This window comes from Myxocyprinus asiaticus, chromosome 42, assembly GCF_019703515.2.
Source record: "Myxocyprinus asiaticus isolate MX2 ecotype Aquarium Trade chromosome 42, UBuf_Myxa_2, whole genome shotgun sequence".
NCBI classification, from domain to species: domain Eukaryota; kingdom Metazoa; phylum Chordata; class Actinopteri; order Cypriniformes; family Catostomidae; genus Myxocyprinus; species Myxocyprinus asiaticus.
This window is the reverse complement of record NC_059385.1, coordinates 28,251,260-28,266,101: the sequence shown is the minus strand read 5'-3', so window position 1 is coordinate 28,266,101 and position 14,842 is coordinate 28,251,260. Positions and strand designations below refer to the sequence as shown.

The 14,842-nt window shown below is 36.4% G+C and overlaps 1 long non-coding RNA gene across 1 annotated transcript; it reads right to left on the bottom strand.

Moving 5' to 3' along the window:
• Positions 1 to 287: 287 nt before the first annotated feature.
• LOC127432680 (uncharacterized) lies at positions 288 to 13,420 on the bottom strand. Its single transcript, XR_007895782.1, has 3 exons — positions 13,248 to 13,420; positions 9,443 to 9,492; positions 288 to 1,217 (listed from the first exon to the last, which is right to left on the bottom strand). It is a non-coding gene; the product is annotated as an uncharacterized LOC127432680 (long non-coding RNA).
• Between the last annotated feature and the right edge of the window lie 1,422 nt (positions 13,421 to 14,842).

Sequence of the window (14,842 nt, the reverse complement as noted above, 5' to 3'; positions counted from 1 at the left end):
TAACCCCCCACCATCCCACCTCAACTCTCATGCTTGGCTTAATGCTAGGTATTTCCTTAATTATCCTGTACACCCAGATAAGGAACTTGCTTGAATTTTCTCTCTATAAAAGCTAGAAAGATAAGGCTTTGAAATGAACAGTTAACATTACTTATTTCCTCCAATAAGAATATAATTTACTGTCTTTGTGAGGTAGATGTGGAAGGAGTAAGGAAAAGATGTTCATTAAAGATAAAAGCTTTTTTTAATATGAAAAAAGTTAAGTAGAAGCTATTGTGGTAGTTACAGTAAATATGATTAACTCTCTTAATACATTGGGAGTAAAGATTCATATTTGAAGTGGTTTGCCACATAAAAAAATGTACTGTGAAAGGTACTGTGAATTATTAAGGTACTGTGGTACTGTGGTACTGTGAAGTTGGTAGGTTTAGTCTTGGCAGATTAACTGCTGCTACACATTTAGACATACACAAGACAAGCTTCATCGAGCATGTAGGAAATGCAGCTGCTGTACAATTCGACACACAACCAATCCCCTCAAAGCAGATCAAGACAAGTGGTGCTGGGGAGGAGGAGAGTTTCAGAGAGAAAATTCTCATAGAGCGCTGCAGTGAAACCGGCTTACCTGCGAACAAACTGTGCAATTTAGATGTTAGACAAAGAGGGAGTTTGCAAGTTGATTGGCTAACAGAGTGCATGTCAAAGAACCTATGAACTATCAGCCTATCAAGAACCATAGCAATAATACTAATGTACCATGGCCATATACCTTGGTACTATGTAGTATGTGGTTTGAATTACAGCCATGTGGGCAGGTATATTGCATTATTACTACTCCCTTTATTGATTTATTTGTACCCAAGTTTTTGAGGAAACATGGGAAGTAATTTAAAGAAATCGCTCTGGACTTGTATAAACATGTGCATTTCATAAAGTGCTTTTTATGAGAATAATTTGTCAATTAAGCCCACCACTTGCCATTTTCAGATCTCTAAATTAAATGTTTTGCTTTTAATGTGTGGGGAAGGAAGTGTGAACTATGTAGATGCCACATAAAGTACGGAATGATCAAAAAAACTTGTAAAACACAGTGCAGTCTGGTGTTATGTGGAATCCATAAGCCTCTTAGATGCTCAAATACTCCAAAGCAGGACTGTAATTCTCTCTTGCTCTTCAGACATATCGAAAGATCCTTTCCAGGAGGATGGTCATGGAGTCTAGTGCAGTTATTAAGCAACAAAGAAAAGAAATATAAATTGGAGTTGAACATCCTATTCACATCTGTTGAATTTTTGTATTTTTGTGTTATTATTATTTTAATGAAAAAAAAAAACATTTAGCTGTGTCCTACAATTTGTGTGCAACCTAGTTACAGCATGTTGTCGCCCCTTTTAAAACCTAAATTGAGCATTCTATGAAATTTTGGTACCTATTTTCTCACTTTTTACACATTTAGTGTTGCATTTGTCAACCTCAAGCATTCAAACCTGTTACCAAAGTTACTGTAAGAACAACGATCAAACAAATATTTTCTTTACTTTATGGAAAATCAGCAACCCTGTTACTTACAACCCTGTTACCTCTTGGTGTTTAATATAATTTGGACCCTTTCTACAGCATGGCATCAAGAAAAGTAAACACTCTGATTCATTTTTCAAAGTTTTTACACAAATTATAGTGTAAAGTAAAACCATTCAACCCTGTTACCAAAAAGAAAAAAAATATCCTTTTTTTTATTTGTGGGTAGTAAAAGTTTATCAGTAACTACAAACCAACCATTTGGAGCCAAAACATTTGCAAGCCTCCACTAAGTGATAGCTAGTCAAATCTTAAAAGTGCTGTGGGCTTAAGTGATTTTTTTCATGGAAAAGTATGCAAAAAAATGTCATACTCCCTTAAAGATATTAATGAAATAAGTGTCCTGAGATATCTCGCCGGTCTCTGTTACAGCTGTAGACTTTATAAACAGCAAACAAAAATGACGCTTTTCACCTGTCAATCATTTTGCTCGTTCTCATAGTGTTGTATTTGAAGCGGATCATTGAGGCTGTGATTCATAATGTTTGTCAGTTGAGGACGCTATTGTGCCACTGTTGGATTTGACAGCCACACGAACAAACAATGCTGCTCTTTTGCTGGGTTTTGGTCTCAAAATTGTCTTTGGAGGGCGGGATTTTGGATTGAGGGGGCGTGGCTGATTCAACGGCTCAGTAACGTGAAAGCTTCAGAACGCTGAAATCGCTTACGTCACCTTTAAACCCTGTTACTTGCAACCCTGTCACCCATTCTGACATTTTTTTTTTATTAGTCTCTAATGCATCCTATCACAGGATTCCATTAATATGTTTATTTAGTTTTTATTTTTATTTATTTATTAATAGAAAATACCATGTATCACACTTTGGTGATGGGGTTGCAAAAATGTCAAACCTCAATATAATCTCAAATGTAAAATAAAAAAGCACAGATTTAGTTAAACTTCCTGGAGAGGTTAAGCACCCTCATTCAAAGTGTGTGGAAATAGCCTGATAGCATTCCCGTTCCGGCACAAATTATTTATTTTGTGTCTTTTAAAAAGAAATTGGGGGAGTATGCTTCTTCTATGTTGCTCTGAATACAGTCCAGAGTGTTTTCTTTAAGGACATGAACTCAGGCTTTGTTTGATAAGAATCTATAATGCTTTAATAATGTCATTATTGTGTCTGGAGCAGACCTTGGTTAAGGAGGCTAATCAAACGCTGCTTCCGTGCCCCTCTGTGCAGTGTAATGTGGGTGTGGAGGGGTGTAGGAGCAGAAATGGCCTTCTGTCGTCAACAAAATGGGTGAATATTACATTACGTGATGCATTGTGCATGTACGTGATGCAGCTGTATCCTGCTGTTCAGTATCACTAGTAATGTTATTACTGATTTGATACTGCCTTCTGTATAGCAGGAATATGACTTGATATACTATTAGACAATATTTGGAGTTGATTTCATAGACATTCCTTTTAGTTACAGATTTTAAATTAGATTTTTACATGTACTGAGTGGCGCTTGCCCATGCAAAACAGCCACAATGGTAGGATGTTGTGGGTGATTACTATGAAATTATATTATATAAGTTTTTCATGATATAACGGTTTCTAGATATACAAGTCTGTTTTCTTTTCACCTGTTTTAACATCAACCAGACAAAAATCATAAGTCCAATTGCTTTGAAAAGTAATAGTGAGCACCACTAATAACTAGGCTTGTAATTGCAAATCCAAGCACTTTGTCCCCAGTCCCAGCTGAGTTGTAAATTCTTTAAACGTTGCCTAAAATATGAGGTAGAGTGTAACTGATGCAATATGATCCTGAGACAGTTGCTTTAATGTGAAATAAATTATGAGTAATTGCATTACAGCTCATTTTTACCACAGATTTATGAAAGTCAGAAGACAAACTGTCAAAACTGGCAGCCAATGTTACATTTGCACTCTTTTCTTCAAATTTCAACAGCATGGTTGAGGCGTGAACTAAAACAAGATTCTTACATTTTCTGAAGAGAGCAAAAGTGGTGCTAAGCTCGCCGCCAGGGTGCTAGAATGTTTTGAATGATTGCAGGGTGTGCTAAAGTGTTCTGAGTGGTTTGTATCATGTTGTTATGTGGTTGCTAGGGTGTTCTGGCTGGTTGCTAGGTGGTTTCTTACACACCTAATTAAAAAGACAACATGATCATGGGAAGTCAGCATGTTGTTTCAAAGAGTTCCAGTACCCTAGGATCGGACACATTATAATGACTCACTGACAAGCGCCATCTCCCATCAGACATACTTGCTGTGGTTCAAGGGTTCAAGCATTTTCCCTCTAACATTACATTTGTACTTCACTGCTAGTTAGGTTTAGGTTTGGGGTTTGGGTTGGGGGCTTCAGTTTATAAAATATGCATTCCTCTTCAATGAACTACACCCTATACAGCTGAAAATATCTTGCTTTTGTCGCCTCTCCATGGACATTTTACCTGGAATATGGAGCTTACACATGCCCTTTCGCCCAACAACACTAATCGCTTTGGCCACTGGGGGCAGTTTATCGCATTTCAGTAAGCACAGACCGATTTTAGCTAAAGAAAAGTCAATCTACTGTTTCCGATTCCACAGTGAGATCAGTCAGATAAAAGCCCATCCCCAGGTCTCTATGAGATTCTGGTCCCTAGATATGGTTTGGGTCCCTCTTTTAATGTAAGTCTATCGTATTTGTTTGCCAAAAACACTTAGCACAAATAGCACACCTCTCTTCAATTAGCATGTACGTAGCACAAATGGTGTAGGATGAGTTACGCATCTAAGTTTAATACTCAGGGTTAGGGTTTTTTTTCAAATCCCTAAACCTAAATTTGAGTACCAGTAGTAGTGTTAACTCTGCTTGCCTTAGCAAGCTCCAACAACTAGGCTTCCAATTTAAACTCTGAGCCAATGACTCCAGTCCAAGCTAACAATGTCAACAACATCAAAGTTATGGGTCTGATTCCTAGGGAATGCACATGCTGATAAAAAATAAAAAACTAAATAAATAAATCTTTGAATGAAAGTGTCCTTCAAATAAATTTAGACCTAATAATGTAATGTAAAACAAGTGTAAAATGCAAAGGAAGTACCAAATTAATTGCTTTAATGCAAAATTAATTGTGAGTAATAGTTGTGTAATATATGTTTTTTTTAATGGCCCGTGCCAATAATAATATCTGCAGAGCAGGGTGGCCAAAGGTTGATGTAATGCAGATATATACATACAAGTTTATAATAACAAATAAGACAAAATTACACAAAATTGCTGAATTAAATGAACCACATCTGTTTATTGCAACCTGGTCTCATTGAATATTGTTACTTTACCTAAGTTTTTGCAAAATCACTTTTACGTTGCTCATTGTAAGTATTGCAACAGTTTCCAGTAATATAAACACTAGAGGCGCTACAACAACAATGAATTTTATAAATTGTATATTTTCATAAAAAACAAATGTAAAACGGCAGATTATCAGTTCATCAACACTTACTTTTACTCTGTTCCTCACACAATGCTATCTTATGACATCTAAACACTTTTACTATAGACCATGACTTACATTGCATGTATAGCATGAATTGCCGTTACATTTTGATTTGTGATACGTTTGCATTACATAACCAACTACATTTACAAGTGCTGAACTGCCATGATATGTGTAAGGAACCATGTAATATCATTTTGCAAAAATGTCGCCACAGCCACATAATTTTCATGAGGTCAGGCTTGTTCATTGGCCAATTGGGCACAGTTATTGGTAGAGGCCAAAAATCACAAAATATCGGCCGATTAATCGGCTTGGCCGATATGTTGATCTGTCACTAATTATGAGTAATTGTATCATAGATGGTGTTTGTAGTTGTAGCAGATTTATAAAACTCCAAAATCATATTTGTCGAAGCTGCCTGCCAAAGTTTTTGAACCCATTCAACAGAATAGTTGAGGAGACACATTCCAGTGTTTTAATCCAACCTAACTTGTGTATACAAGTGAATGCATGTCTTTTATGTTGAACAGAAATCACTTGACAGTAACACAGCATGGCTCCATCCAGAGAGACACCGGGCCCCACAACATACCCCTCATGATCTTCACACGTGATTTTTTTGTTTCAAAGCTGTTTTTCTGCCTTGTAGCCACCCATCTTCCCCTCTCTCACTCTCAACCCTTGTTTAAGTTTTCTAATGGTCTGTCCTGGAAATTAATGGCTGCTAATGAATGAGGGGGGAGGGCAAGTCTAAAGCAAAGTGGTAGGAAATTATCTTAGAAATTACAGGGTCTGCATCTCGATACCTTCATTAAAATCATGAATGTTCACTCTTAGTGGGTGTTTTATTCATGAATGATTCTGTGTTTTTGAATGAATATTTTAAGTTAATGAATCATTCTCACTCACTTCAATGCACTGATTTATTTTCATTCACTGAAGTCTTTCTTTCGAAAAGATGCTTTGGTGGGTTTTTCCTGCCTTTAAAAAATTACTTTAGCATAAACAAATTGCATTCGAATGCATTCCATGAAGGTGCATATCATTGGTTTGACCTACTGAACGAATACTCCCTTCACTGAACAAAATTAATCAAAACAGATCTGATTTTCAGACATTTCCTTTATGAATGAACTGAACAAATCTGCTGACCGACAATGAAAGAACGAAAGGGGGCATGTTGTTCGTTCAGTTCGGCATACAAGCCAATCTCGATCAGCAAGGAGAGAAAGACGGCAGAGAAATTATCCCAGAATTATCTGAATAATGATCCATTTATTTAAACTATTGTTGTCTCTTTCTATAGCTTGATAAAAGTCAAGCCCAGCAGCTGACAAAAAAGAGGAAATAAATGATCGATCTGCTTTGTTGTCATTTGTGAGTAAAATGTTTATGGTGCTTAAACACTGTTTCTCAAGTCTCTTAGTAGATCTGTCAACAAGCAAATTTTAATAAAGGAAAATAAGACTTGTTTCAGTTGTGAATGACATGAATGCTTTTAAAGTAATCTGTCATCCACTGACACACTCATAACACACAAAATAGCACTCAAGTACTCACCTACTGGTATAATTATGTAACCTACAGAAAGAGTCGCTTAACTAATTAATCTAAATGAAACATTCTGGTGAATGGATTTAAAAGATTCGAGTCACTAAGATCAAAAAGATTAAAAAAAATCCCCACCACTAACCCCTACCAACACTCTCTTTCCTTCTACAGAGAAACAACACTGACCCCCACCTCCGTCAAGACCACTCATCCTGAACACATAAAAGCCCAGACGACCCCAGCTTGACCTTATCATGTGAGAGAGCTGAGACTAGTGAACTTGGCCCCTCGGACCCCTCCATTCTTTCAAAGCAGAAAAACAACAGCTTATGTGGCAACGAGTCAAGGTTGCTTGTTTAAATTAGAGAGCAGCCTTTCACGCTTGACATTCAGTGCAGTGTATATCATGCCAGTTGGTTAACCTTATTTCCACCTCATCCTTCCGCCTGCAGTTCTGCATCCCCTGAGTCTTATTAACACACAAATGCTGTTTATTTTGAGCTGTTAATGTTCTTTTGAAATCAACCCCTCAACTAATAATACAACTCACTTTTGGCACCACACTGTGTACATTTCACCTTAATAATGCTTCCAGCTTCGGCCACTGGGGGCACTAGTTACATTTTAGTAAACAATTTCAGCAGCAGAACTTTCGACCTCCTGCCACCAAATTCAGTGTGATCAGTCTGAGCATCACCAGATGGAATTGCAAAAATAACCTTGTGCGACCCCTTGTATTTTGGCTTCGCTTTACACAACGCATAATTTAAATGAATCAAAACCAGCTGAATACTGTTCGCAAGACTCTACACTGTCATTTAAGGGTTAAACTTCTGCTGCATCGCGTCACGTGACTCAACAGCAAGACCTTGATATACAGGAAGTGCTGCTACTGGCACAGTGCCAACAAAAGTGCCTCTGGTAAGAAACCGCTTTAAGTTTTTTGAATGAAACATGTTTGGTTGTAAAAAGTAGCGTCTCTAGTTTCATTTGATATGTGGCTTTAAAAAATCCATTAATTTTTCACGCGCCAGCATGCTGATAAGTATGATGTCCACATATGTTGAAATTAGGACCGTGTTCCCACAAAAGTTGAAAATACATGTTAGTTATTTTGAATATTTTTCAACATTAACACATCTGTGGGTCAATTCGTTTCATTTTAATATACATTTTGTTATTGTATTATTTTGTTATCACTGTACAATATGGTTCTATTCATTAACATTATTAAATGCATTCCTATATATTACTATGCATTTTCACATTGAGAATAAATGTATGCATGCAAAAGCTAAAACAAAATAATTTGCTTTCAGAGGATTTATATGGAGTTAGTATGAACATAAGATGCATTTCTAACTGTTCTGAGACCAGTGCAGACAGGCAGCACACTGGAGGTTAAGTCATTCACTAAATAGGGAGCAAGGGTGCATCCTATAGCTTTCCATGCAGCTAAGTGCATTCACTCCTTAAATCTGACCAAAAGTTGAGTTTTTAGGCTGCAGATGATGTTTGGACCACTAAACATGTTTGGCAGACATGAGACAATGATAATCAGTATATAAATTTAGAATTTTAGAATGTACATTTTTATTTTAACATGGTTTGCAGTGATTTGATGATGCTGGCCATTACTTTTAATAAGAATGATTAATTCAGCTTTATAGAAAATCAGCTGTAATGTCTATAACATCTCAAAAACATCCTCCTGGACACATAATAAACTATTTGATGAAAAAAATCTGACTATCTATAGCTTGGTATTACTTAAAATGTCATAACTTAGTTCCGTTGTCCACATATGTGGACATAAATATTTATGAAAACTATTTGCTCTAGACATTTTTATTTTTTGCTTGTTTATTAGGTCCTACTAGTTACAAATCAAAAAGGGAATTGGAAAATGCACACAGCAGTCACACGGGGGTCTCAGGAGGATAATGACTGTTTTCAAACAGGTTTCCCAAACACTCATGTTTGTCATTGGTAAGACAAAAAGATATTCCAGCCCCAAACTGAACTTATAGTTATCTCTGCATATTAAGCTGAAATAGAAGAAAATATTTTAACATTTTTATTATTATTACACACTTCACCTTTGAAGTAAGCTAAATATTTAACAATTGTTAAATAACAGTGGTGCATATAACGACAAAGACTTGTCACCTTTCGCCACTAGTTCAAAATTTGACACAGTCAAGTAACTTTAGCAAAAATTGTTTGCAAATAGCCCTGATGATACTTAAATGCTGTAAGACAATGCTCTATAATAAGATATAGAATTACATACACAATGCACAAAATGCCAGAAAATGTCTATTGTAAGTAGGTACGTTAATACATGAAAAATGTGCAGTACATTCCCAGAGAAAAACTTATGTTATGTTTCTATTAAGTATCAACATTTTTGCAGATGTTTCTCCTGAAATGCCTGAAGAAAAAGAAAAATGGACACAAATAAGACACAAATTGTTACAGTAAGAGTAGAGAGCTAAATTTGTTGTGGATAGTGTAGGTCAAATCATTTGGTCTCAGAGGAATTTGATGAGAAATGTTTGAGTTCCTCAAATGTCTAATTGCAGGCTTTGACATCTTGGCAAATCTGAGCAAAGTTTGAGAAGTTGTTCTGAAACTCTATAGGAGATTACCGGAATTAGGAGAAAATTGTAAGCACGAAGCTTCAGTAAAAGTCTCTGTTTGCTCTCCATTTAATACCATTTCTTTCTAGGAGAAACAACTGCGATAATAAGGAGATCCCATTTGTCATTCTCCTTTCCAACAGGGGTGTAAGCTTAAATCTATTTTGACTAACCATCAGCTGAGGACTACATTCTAAAACCCTACATAATACAAACAAAAACCTTACCTTTACATTCCCTCTTTTAGCTTCTCCAAGATCAAAGCGAAACAGACTGCCTAACAGAGACAAATGTGGATTAGAGAATACTGAGGAAACTCCCTCTCCGGCTCGGCCAGTCTTCACATCATCTCATACTGCCCATTATAGCTTCACCCAGCTCAGGTTTCACACAGACAGTACAGCATCCAACACTGAATGACTCTGTGTGTGTGTGTGTGTGTGTGGGGAGGGGGGGGGGGGGGGGGTAAGGTTTAAGTGGTTTACGAGGAAATTGTTTAGGTTACAAACTGGTAATTACAAGGGTATTACGCTATAAATGTGGTTTATGAGGACATTTCTAGTGTTCCCATAATTTAAATCGCTTAAAAACCATACTAAACGAAGTTTTATTGAAAATGTAAAAATGCAGAAAGTTTTTTGTGAGGGTTAGGTTTAGGGGTAGGGTTAGGGGATATAATCTATAGTTTGTACAGTATAAAAATCATTATGTCTATGGAGAGTCCTCATAATGATAGCTGCACCAACATGTGTGTGTGTGTGTGTGTGTGTGTGTGTGTTGGAATAACTGACAGTAATCCTGTGAAAAGTTCTTCATCTCCGAGCCTTACTTTAATCAAATGCGCTCGTTAGATGAGGGGATCATAAAGGAGAACATGAGCTTTACAAATCACCGCTTTGCCTGCCAGTCCCACCCTTTTGTCTGTTGGATGCCAAGCATTGCTTTCTACATCTTTCTCTCTCTCTTTTTTACTCTGTGTTTCTCCCTCTGAAAGTTATAAGTGGCGTTTGCTAAGGCAAGCATCACTACTATTGCATGTTCTTAGGGTTAGGGATTTCAATAAACACCTCACTCAAAGTATTACATTTGGTGTATAACTTGTCCCAGGTAAGTGATCAGATTTTACTATTTTGCCTGACGGATGTTAAAAATTCCCAAACACTTATGTTGAATGAGATATCCGAGCCATTCCAGCTGAAAGGACCACCTTAAACTAGCCTAAGGTGGTTAGCTTGTCCCCCAGCCTGTTCAAGCTGTCTCTTTAGCTAAAGTTGCAATTCCGAGAAATTAAGTTGCAATTGCAAGATTTAAACTCACAATTGCGAAATGTAAAATCACAACTGAGAGATTTAAAGTAGTAGCTATGCAACATAAAGTAACAATTGCGAGATTTAAACTCACAATTGAGAGATATGATGTCACAATTTCAGGATACAAAGTCGCAATTGCAAGTTATAAAGTCGCAATTCCAAGAATTAAAGTCACAACTGCAAGATTTAAGCTCTCATTTGTGAGATATAAAGTTGCAGTTGCAGGATATAAAAGTCACAATTCCGAGAAATAAAGTCACAATTGCAAGATTTAAATTCACAATTGCAAGATATAAAGTGCCAACTGCAAGATTTAAACTAACAATTGTGAAATGTAGTCACAATTGTGAGACAAAAAGGCATAATTCTGAGAATAAAGTCACAATTGCAAGATTCAGACTCACATTTGCAGTGGCGGATTTAGGCATGGGCGACACGGGCATCTTGCGGGGGGGCAGCACGGTGTCACAATCACAATTCCATCACAATTCACAATTGTGGGATTTAAGCTTACAATTGTGAGATATAAAGTAACAATTGCAAGATACAGTATAATGTATTGCAAGATGTAAATACTATGAGAAATACAGAGATATGAAGCCATATAAGAAGATATAAAGCAATTCCGAGAAATAAAATCGCAATTGAACGTTTAAATCTCACAATTGCGACTTTATATCTTCTTATATGACTTTATATCTTTATATTTCTTGAGTTTAAAATATCTTGCAAGAAATAAAATAAAAATTGTGATATAAAGGCAGAATTAATAAAAATAAAAAATTATTCCATGGTGAGATCAAAACACCATACCTTAGCAACCACATAGCAACGCCATGGCAACCACCCACAACACCATAGCATAGTCATAATGGCAGCAAGTTTTGCACAATAAGAACCACTTACATTTAGTTAAGAAAATCTAAAAATAAAGTTGTTGTTGTTGTTGTTGTTGTTGTTGTTGTATTGCACTACACTAACAAGAGTACTCTGAAGTGTGACAGGAGACTTGCTTAACACACGAGCCTAAAGCCTAATCATGTGTGTAATGTGTAATCTGAACACTCCTCTAATCCATGCTTTCATGTAGTCATTGTGTGGATCTTAATCCCATGCACAACATGTAATAAGACCTTAAGACACACAGTAACAGCATATCCTGTTCACAGTTTCTTGTATTGGGAGAATACACTAACAACAGATTCATTACCGCTTTTCACCCCAGAGCATATTTCATCACCTGAATTCAGTGCAGTGAATCACAGTTGAGCCAGTGTTTGGACTTTAAAAAAACACACACACACACACATACACAAAACTAGATTTTTTTGGTGTTTGGCCATGCAAAACATGCCGCCGCAATGCTTGGGTGTTCTGACATAAATCTAGAGTTCTGACAAACTAGCCGCAAACTTGCCACAAATTTGCCACTCATTGTTTTCACATGCAAATGAGCTTGTGATTTGCCACAAATGTTTGCCAAAAGTTTGCAGCTCTTCACCGGTAGTGGTGAACCTGCAACAAATCTTTGGCAACAATGAAGAGTTTGACACAAAGCATAATTTGCATGTGAAAACAATCAGTGGCGAATTTGCGGCAAGTTTGTGTCAAATTTGCCATGAACTCTCGATCATATTCTGAACTCTAGATATTGCTTGAGCCCCTTCTTCAATGTAAATCTGTGTTGTTGTTTGTTTGTTTTTTGTCAGCCAGGTGAAAGTTGTTAGGGCCACTGCTTATGGTTTTTTGGAAATATCACAAACCTAGGTTTCTGAAGAATACCAGAGTGGTCCTTGCCCATGCAAAAATTGCTAGTGTGTTGTGGGTGGTTGCCATGGCATTGCTATGTGGTTGCTAGGGAATTATGGGTGGTTGCTAGGGTATTTCTAGGTGGTTGCTGGTGTTCTTGATGGTTAATTACTGACCCATGCCAGAAGAGTCCACACTTTAGTCTATATGATATTCTAGCAACATGATCTCATGGGAAATCGATGTGCTACTTCCGAATGCTCATGTACCCTGAAATTGACCTTCAAGTCTGACAAGTGCCATCCCCCATCAGACATTTTTTGCATTAATTCAAGTATGTGATGCTACTGATATTGCATCGCAAGAGCAACCTCTGAGACATATTCTGGTCCCACAGAAACCAGGAAGTAATCATGTTCACAAAAACAGTGGTGAGTGCTATTCTGAGGATGCTTTTTGCTCTAATATTATATTTAACTCCACTGGTGGTCAGGTTTAGGGTTAGGGTTCGGGTTAGGGCATAGAGTTAATAAAATATTCATTCATGTTGACTATGACATCATTTACAACAACATAAAATCAACTTGCTTTTGGTGCCACCCTGTGGAGATTTCACTTCAACAACAATTCCAGCTTTGGCCACTGGGGGCAGTGGTTTTAATTTCAGTAAGCACAGACTGATTTCAGTAGCAAAACTTTCAACCTAGTGTCACCAAATTTTGTATGATCGATCTAGGTCCCTAGATATGGCTTGGATTCCTTTTTCAATGTAAGTCTATAGGATTTTTCCCCCATTTTAAAATAATACATTTGATCGCTCTGAAAAGTAATAGCACACCTCAATATGAGCACAAATAATAGTGATGCTTGCTTTAGCAAATAATATTTGTATCATTCAGAATAGAACATTTGAATTGTGTAAACTGTATACATTCAGTATTAGTACACATTATATCAAACAAGTAGAACTTACCATACTTGCATCAAAGCACATTTAAAAACTAAAACAAAAAGAAATCCATGATGAAGAAGGTAAATCTTGTCCTTATGACTTGCTCAGATCTGAGACTGGAGTGTAAGGCGCCTGACTCCGCCGTGTCGTCCTCTAAATTGGGCTTTATACGTTTGCATTGTGCTGTTTGTGCATTAATCTTACCCCACAACAATTCAATGAGCGGTTTGTTGCCGTGTCCTATGTGACACAATGTGTTTCATTCACCAACTGCTCTCTGTGTGGGAAGTTCTGGACACTTTCTCTCTTTTTCTCTCTGACTGTCATGAGCTACTCCAGGCAAATAGTTTCTTTCATTCTTTATACCAGCTGCATCAAACATTCTTTGTTATTGCAGTTATATTTGTGTACAGGATGTTTATCAAACATGCAACGGTTGTAATTACCGTTGTTTAGAGGGTCTATGTCAAAGTTTGATGCAAAAACTACAAAGTAGCGTCATGACATCCTGCAGATCATTCATTACAAAGCAAAGTCACATAACAGTTGTTTATTTGTCACTGCAATAAATCTTTTAGTAATAGACTGAAATACTCAAATTTATATCGCCAAAGCACAATGAAAACATCTTAGCAGATCGTAACATTCCCTTAAAAGAATAGTTCATCCAAAAACAAAAATTTCATTCCAAACCCATATGCTGTTATTTTTCCTGTGGAACCCAAAAGAAGAAATATTGGAGAATTGTAATGTAGCTATTTTCCATAAAATTATAGCTTATAGAGACCACATCTGACAAGCTCCAAAAAACAAAAAACACCATTAAAGAACACTTTAATGGTGGTCCATATGAATTATATGTTATGGTCAACGTCTTCTGAAGCCATATAACAGCTTTGTGTGACAAATTTAAGTCATTATTTACCAGTGTTGGATGTAATCTGATTATCAAATCAATTTAATCAAATTACTTTGTCAAAGTCAAAATGTAATGCATTTTTATTTTAAATTCTTGTTATCAGATTAGAGTTACTGACTTTCAATTAAGGAAATTACTTTAACATACATATATTTTTTTTTGTTTGTTTGTTTTTTTACACATAATTACATCTATTTCTAAATTAATATTATTTATTTTTAATACATTTAAATATGAATATATATGTACATATGTATATTTGTTTGATTTTCTTTGACAGCTGAAGGGTGTGCGTCAATATGAAGTGTTAGTTAGGTTTAGGATTGGGGTTTGGGTTTGGGCTAGGGGTACGAGTTAAGAAAAATATATCATTCTTGTTGACTCTATTACATCATATACTCCTAAAGAAGACTAACCTTTGGTGCCACTCTGTGGACATTTCACATCAACAACACTTCCAGCTTCCGCAAACTGGGGCAGTGGTTAAAATTTTTGTAAGCACAGATTGAGTTTAACGGCACAACTTTTGATTTCTTGTTGCCGAATTTACAGTGTGATCAATCTGGTGGTCATTATGAACTGTTGCTGCATGGGAAAAAGATACATGAAGATTCTTCAAAATTCTTCAAAAGCTACAGAAAAAATAACAGCAATCAAATTTGGAACAGCAAGAGGGTGAAACAATAATGACAGAATT